The sequence below is a fragment of the Sander vitreus genome, unplaced genomic scaffold (assembly GCF_031162955.1).
Source record: "Sander vitreus isolate 19-12246 unplaced genomic scaffold, sanVit1 ctg861_0, whole genome shotgun sequence".
Classification (NCBI taxonomy): domain Eukaryota; kingdom Metazoa; phylum Chordata; class Actinopteri; order Perciformes; family Percidae; genus Sander; species Sander vitreus.
In genome coordinates, this window is record NW_027595942.1 from 1 (window position 1) to 7,244 (window position 7,244).

Sequence of the window (7,244 nt, forward strand, 5' to 3'; positions counted from 1 at the left end):
CATCTGATCTGAGGCCATATGTTTTGGACACTCGGGTGAAGAGAGGGGCGGAGTTGTCAACCGATCACCATCTGGTGGTGAGTTGGGTCAGGGGTGGGGGAAGACTCTGACAGACCTGGTAAGCCCAAACGGGTAGTGCGGGTAAATTGGGAACGTCTGAGGAGGCCCCTGTCCGACAGACTTTCAACTCACACCTCCCGGGCGGAGCTTTTCGTGCATCCCTGTGGAGGCTGGGGGGCATTGAACCCTGAGTGGACAATGTTCAAAGTTTCCATTGCTGAAGCTGCGGTGAGGAGCTGTGGTCTTAGGGTCTTAGGTGCCTCAAGGGGCGGTAACCCACGAACACCGTGGTGGACACCGGTGGTCAGGGAAGCCGTCCCGATTGAAGAAGGAGTCTTTCCGGGATATGTTATCCCAGACGACTCCGGAGGCAGTTGCAAGGTACCGAAGGGCTCGAAGGGCTGCAGCCTCTGCCGTGAAAGAGGCAAAGCAGCGTGTGTGGGAGAAGTTCGAGAAGACATGGAGAAGGACTTTCGGTCGGCACCAAGGTACTTCTGAAAACCGCTCGCCACCTCAGGAGGGGGGAAGCGGGGAACCATCCAAGCTGTGTACAGTAAGGATGGGACGCTGTTGACCTCAACTGAGGAGGTAATAGGGCGGTGGAAGGAGCACTTTGAGGAACTCCTAAATCCGACTAATACGCCCTCTATGGTAGAGGCAGAGCTGGAGGATGAGGGGGGGGATTGGCATCAATTTCCTGGTGGAGGTTGCTGAGGTAGTTAAACAACTCCACAGTGGCAAAGCCCCAGGAATTGATGAGATCCGTCCCAGAAATGCTTAAAGCTCTGGGTGTGGAGGGGTTGTCTTGCTGACACGCCTTCAACATTGCGTGGAAGTCTGGGACGGTGCCTAAGGAGTGGCAGACCGGGTGGTGGTTCCCTTTTAAAAAAGGGGGGACCAGAGGGTGTGTGCCAATTACAGGGGTATCACACTTCTCAGCCTCCCGGTAAAGTCTACTCCAAGGTGCTGGAAAGGAGGGTTCGGTCGATAGTCGAATCTCAGGTTGAAGAGGAACAATGCGGATTCCGTCCCTGGTCGTGGGAACAACGGACCAGATCTTTACTCCCGCAAGGATCCTGGAGGGAGCCTGGGAGTATGCCCAACCAGTCTACATGTGTTTTGTGGATCTGGAGAAGGCGTATGACCGGGTGCCCCGGGAGATACTGTGGGAGGTGCTGCGGGAGTACAGGGTGAGGGGGTCCCTTCTCAGGGCCATCCACCTCTGTACGACCAAAGCGAGAGCTGTGTCCGGGTTCTCGGCAGTAAGTCGGACTCAAGCTTTCAGGTGAGAGTTGGCCTCCGCCAGGGCTGCGCTTTGTCACCAATCCTGTTTGTAGTATTTATGGACAGGATATCGAGGCGTAGTCGGGGTGGAGAGGGGCTGCAGTTCGGTGGGCTGGGGATCTCATCGCTGCTTTTTTGCAGATGATGTGGTCCTGATGGCATCATCGGCCTGTGACCTTCAGCACTCACTGGATCGGTTCGCAGCCGAGTGTGAAGCGGCTGGGATGAGGATCAGCACCTCTAAATCGGAGGCCATGGTTCTCAGCAGGAAACCGATGGAGTGCCTTCTCCAGGTAGGGAATGAGTCCTTACCCCAAGTGAAGGAGTTCAAGTACCTTGGGGGTCTTGTTCGCGAGTGAGGGGACAATGGAGCCGGGAGATTGGTCGGAGAATCGGCACAGCAGGTGCGGTATTACATTCAATTTATCGCACCGTTAGACGAAAAAGAGAGCTGAGCCAGAAGGCAAAGCTCTCAATCTACCGGTCAGTTTTTGTTCCTACCTCACCTATGGTCATGAAGGCTAGGGTCATGACCGAAAGAACAAGATCCAGGGTACAAGCGGCCGAAATGGGTTTCCTCAGGAGGGTAGCTGGCGTCTCCCTTAGAGATAGGGTGAGAAGCTCAGTTATCCGTGAGGAGCTCGGAGTAGAGCCGCTGCTCCTTTGCGTCGAAAGGAGCCAGTTGAGGTGGTTCGGGCATCTGGTAAGGATGCCCCCTGGGCGCCTCCCTAGGGAGGTGTTCCAGGCACGTCCCAGCTGGGAGGAGGCCTCGGGGGAGACCCAGGACTAGGTGGAGGGATTATATCTCTAACCTGGCCTGGGAACGCCTCGGGATCCCCCAGTCGGAGCTGGTTAATGTGGCCCGGGAAAGGGAAGTTTGGGGTCCCCTGATGGAGCTGCTACCCCCGCGACCCGACCCCGGATAAGCGGATGAAGATGGATTGATGGATGGAAGAATACATATAGCAACAGGCTAAATGAATGAATAAATATGGAACAAAACAAATGAAAGAATGCTTAAAAATACAGCAGTGTTAATTACAGTACCGAAAAAAAGAGAGCAAAAAAAGCAATTCAACTTGTTGGTTCGATGATGAATGTAGTTGAACTACCAGAGAGCTACTGCAAAATGTATAGGTGCACTACTAGTGTGATTACATGTAGTTGAGTACTCCTCAACCCCCAAACTGCGTCTTCAACAGTTTTGAGAACCTCTGGGGTTCATCGCCTTTAAATAGCTTGTTTTCACTTGGTACACTCGCTTACGGCCATACCACCCCTGAACACGCCCGATCTCGTCCGATCTCGGAAGCTAAGCAGGGTCGGGCCGGGTCAGTACTTGGATGGGAGACCGCCTGGGAATACCCGGTGCTGTAAGCTTTTCTTTTCCGTCAGCAGAGGGCGCTAGTAATGGTCAAATGAAGCAAAGCAAAACACTGTCTTCATTTTTCTGAGCTCACTAGATGCCACTTTCTGTTCAACAAAGGGTTGAAAACACACTGAATTGCCATTCCTTTAACCCTTTTCTTTGAACAGAGATTGCCATCTAGTGAGCTTAGAAAATAAAGACAGTGGTTTGCAAAGCTTCATTTCACCATCGCCAGAGGGCGCTACTCCTCCTTTGCTGGAGACAGAGCTGACAAGGAAACTGTACGGAGGATGCAACTTTTTTTTTGGAAGCAACATCTTTAATTAAAACTAAAATAAACAACCTCACAGTGTTCAACAATTCAAGTAGGAGTTCATGCACTTTGACCATGAATTCTTTGTTCTTGTTCTTCAAGATTGTGCCGATCTGGATAGTTTTGAAATCAAAGATATCTACATTTTGGATCATGCAAATTTACGGAAGATCTACAAGTCACTCAAGTCTGAGTAAAGGTAAAGTTCAAAAGAATTGAGAAATAATTACAGTAATGAAAAAAATAAACATGGAAATACATACATGTAAGAATACATATAGCAACAGGCTAAATGAATGAATAAATATGGAACAAAACAAATGAAAGAATGCTTAAAAATACAGCAGTGTTAATTACAGTACCGAAAAAAAAGAGCAAAAAAAGCAATTCAACTTGTTGGTTCGAAGATGAATGTAGTTGAACTACCAGAGAGCTACTGCAAAATGTATAGGTGCACTACTAGTGTGATTACATGTAGTTGAGTACTCCTCAACCCCAAACTGCGTCTTCAACAGTTTTGAGAACCTCTGGGGTTCATCGTCTTTAAATAGCTTGTTTTCACTTGGTACACTCGCTTACGGCCATACCACCCCTGAACACGCCCGATCTCGTCCGATCTCGGAAGCTAAGCAGGGTCGGGCCGGGTCAGTACTTGGATGGGGAGACCGCCTGGGAATACCCGGTGCTGTGCTTTTTCTTTCCGTCAGCAGAGGGCGCTAGTAATGGTCAAATGAAGCTAGCAAAACACTGTCTTCATTTTTCTGAGCTCACTAGATGCCACTTTCTGTTCAACAAAGGGTTGAAAACACACTGAATTGCCATTCCTTTAACCCTTTTTCTTTGAACAGAGATTGCCATCTAGTGAGCTTAGAAAATAAAGACAGTGGTTTGCAAAGCTTCATTTCACCATCGCCAGAGGGCGCTACTCCTCCTTTGCTGGAGACAGAGCTGACAAGGAAACTGTACGGAGGATGCAACTTTTTTTTTGGAAGCAACATCTTTAATTAAAACTAAAATAAACAACCTCACAGTGTTCAACAATTCAAGTAGGAGTTCATGCACTTTGACCATGAATTCTTTGTTCTTGTTCTTCAAGATTGTGCCGATCTGGATAGTTTTGAAATCAAAGATATCTACATTTTGGATCATGCAAATTTACGGAAGATCTACAAGTCACTCAAGTCTGAGTAAAGGTAAAGTTCAAAAGAATTGAGAAATAATTACAGTAATGAAAAAATAAACATGGAAATACATACATGTAAGAATACATATAGCAACAGGCTAAATGAATGAATAAATATGGAACAAAACAAATGAAAGAATGCTTAAAAATACAGCAGTGTTAATTACAGTACCGAAAAAAGAGAGCAAAAAAGCAATTCAACTTGTTGGTTCGAAGATGAATGTAGTTGAACTACCAGAGAGCTACTGCAAAATGTATAGGTGCACTACTAGTGTGATTACATGTAGTTGAGTACTCCTCAACCCCAAACTGCGTCTTCAACAGTTTTGAGAACCTCTGGGGTTCATCGTCTTTAAATAGCTTGTTTTCACTTGGTACACTCGCTACGGCCATACCACCCTGAACACGCCCCGATCTCGTCCGATCTCGGAAGCTAAGCAGGGTCGGGCCGGGTCAGTACTTGGATGGGAGACCGCCTGGGAATACCCGGTGCTGTAAGCTTTTTCTTTCCGTCAGCAGAGGGCGCTAGTAATGGTCAAATGAAGCTAAAGCAAAACACTGTCTTCATTTTCTGAGCTCACTAGATGCCACTTTCTGTTCAACAAAGGGTTGAAAACACACTGAATTGCCATTCCTTTAACCCTTTTCTTTGAACAGAGATTGCCATCTAGTGAGCTTAGAAAATAAAGACAGTGGTTTGCAAAGCTTCATTTCAATTATCGCCAGAGGGCGCTACTCCTCCTTTGCTGGAGACAGAGCTGACAAGGAAACTGTACGGAGGATGCAACTTTTTTTTTGGAAGCAACATCTTTAATTAAAACTAAAATAAACAACCTCACAGTGTTCAACAATTCAAGTAGGAGTTCATGCACTTTGACCATGAATTCTTTGTTCTTGTTCTTCAAGATTGTGCCGATCTGGATAGTTTTGAAATCAAAGATATCTACATTTTGGATCATGCAAATTTACGGAAGATCTACAAGTCACTCAAGTCTGAGTAAAGGTAAAGTTCAAAAGAATTGAGAAATAATTACAGTAATGAAAAAATAAACATGGAAATACATACATGTAAGAATACATATAGCAACAGGCTAAATGAATGAATAAATATGGAACAAAACAAATGAAAGAATGCTTAAAAATACAGCAGTGTTAATTACAGTACCGAAAAAAAAGAGCAAAAAAAGCAATTCAACTTGTTGGTTCGAAGATGAATGTAGTTGAACTACCAGAGAGCTACTGCAAAATGTATAGGTGCACTACTAGTGTGATTACATGTAGTTGAGTACTCTCAACCCCAAACTGCGTCTTCAACAGTTTTGAGAACCTCTGGGGTTCATCGCCTTTAAATAGCTTGTTTTCACTTGGTACACTCGCTTACGGCCATACCACTCCTGAACACGCCCGATCTCGTCCGATCTCGGAAGCTAAGCAGGGTCGGGCCGGGTCAGTACTTGGATGGGAGACCGCCTGGGAATACCCGGTGCTGTGCTTTTTCTTTCCGTCAGCAGAGGGCGCTAGTAATGGTCAAATGAAGCAAAGCAAAACACTGTCTTCATTTTTCTGAGCTCACTAGATGCCACTTTCTGTTCAACAAAGGGTTGAAAACACACTGAATTGCCATTCCTTTAACCCTTTTCTTTGAACAGAGATTGCCATCTAGTGAGCTTAGAAAATAAAGACAGTGGTTTGCAAAGCTTCATTTCACCATCGCCAGAGGGCGCTACTCCTCCTTTGCTGGAGACAGAGCTGACAAGGAAACTGTACGGAGGATGCAACTTTTTTTTGGAAGCAACATCTTTAATTAAAACTAAAATAAACAACCTCACAGTGTTCAACAATTCAAGTAGGAGTTCATGCACTTTGACCATGAATTCTTTGTTCTTGTTCTTCAAGATTGTGCCGATCTGATAGTTTTGAAATCAAAGATATCTACATTTTTGGATCATGCAAATTTACGGAAGATCGACAAGTCACTCAAGTCTGAGTAAAGGTAAAGTTCAAAAGAATTGAGAAATAATTACAGTAATGAAAAAAATAAACATGGAAATACATACATGTAAGAATACATATAGCAACAGGCTAAATGAATGAATAAATATGGAACAAAACAAATGAAAGAATGCTTAAAAATACAGCAGTGTTAATTACAGTACCGAAAAAAAGAGAGCAAAAAAAGCAATTCAACTTGTTGGTTCGAAGATGAATGTAGTTGAACTACCAGAGAGCTACTGCAAAATGTATAGGTGCACTACTAGTGTGATTACATGTAGTTGAGTACTCTCAACCCCAAACTGCGTCTTCAACAGTTTTGAGAACCTCTGGGGTTCATCGCCTTTAAATAGCTTGTTTTCACTTGGTACACTCGCTTACGGCCATACCACCCTGAACACGCCCGATCTCGTCCGATCTCGGAAGCTAAGCAGGGTCGGGCCGGGTCAGTACTTGGATGGGAGACCGCCTGGGAATACCCGGTGCTGTAAGCTTTTTCTTTTCCGTCAGCAGAGGGCGCTAGTAATGGTCAAATGAAGCAAAGCAAAACACTGTCTTCATTTTCTGAGCTCACTAGATGCCACTTTCTGTTCAACAAAGGGTTGAAAACACACTGAATTGCCATTCCTTTAACCCTTTTCTTTGAACAGAGATTGCCATCTAGTGAGCTTAGAAAATAAAGACAGTGGTTTGCAAAGCTTCATTTCACCATCGCCAGAGGGCGTACTCCTCCTTTGCTGGAGACAGAGCTGACAAGGAAACTGTACGGAGGATGCAACTGGAAGCAACATCTTTAATTAAAACTAAAATAAACAACCTCACAGTGTTCAACAATTCAAGTAGGAGTTCATGCACTTTGACCATGAATTCTTTGTTCTTGTTCTTCAAGATTGTGCCGATCTGATAGTTTTGAAATCAAAGATATCTACATTTTGGATCATGCAAATTTACGGAAGATCGACAAGTCACTCAAGTCTGAGTAAAGGTAAAGTTCAAAAGAATTGAGAAATAATTACAGTAATGAAAAAATAAACATGGAAATA

General features: G+C 44.9%; 4 non-coding genes and 1 pseudogene across 4 annotated transcripts; all 5 read left to right on the forward strand.

Moving 5' to 3' along the window:
• The first annotated feature begins 2,604 nt into the window (after positions 1-2,604).
• Positions 2,605-2,724, forward strand: LOC144515040 (5S ribosomal RNA). Its single transcript, XR_013501679.1, has one exon. It is a non-coding gene; the product is annotated as a 5S ribosomal RNA (ribosomal RNA).
• An 875-nt stretch (positions 2,725-3,599) lies between these two features.
• LOC144515043 (5S ribosomal RNA) lies at positions 3,600-3,720 on the forward strand (annotated as a pseudogene).
• Positions 3,721-4,591: 871 nt separating this feature from the next.
• LOC144515041 (5S ribosomal RNA) lies at positions 4,592-4,710 on the forward strand. The gene has a single exon (XR_013501680.1). It is a non-coding gene; the product is annotated as a 5S ribosomal RNA (ribosomal RNA).
• An 874-nt stretch (positions 4,711-5,584) lies between these two features.
• Positions 5,585-5,704, forward strand: LOC144515042 (5S ribosomal RNA). The gene has a single exon (XR_013501681.1). It is a non-coding gene; the product is annotated as a 5S ribosomal RNA (ribosomal RNA).
• Positions 5,705-6,576: 872 nt separating this feature from the next.
• Positions 6,577-6,695, forward strand: LOC144515039 (5S ribosomal RNA). Its single transcript, XR_013501678.1, has one exon. It is a non-coding gene; the product is annotated as a 5S ribosomal RNA (ribosomal RNA).
• The last annotated feature ends 549 nt before the right edge of the window (positions 6,696-7,244 follow it).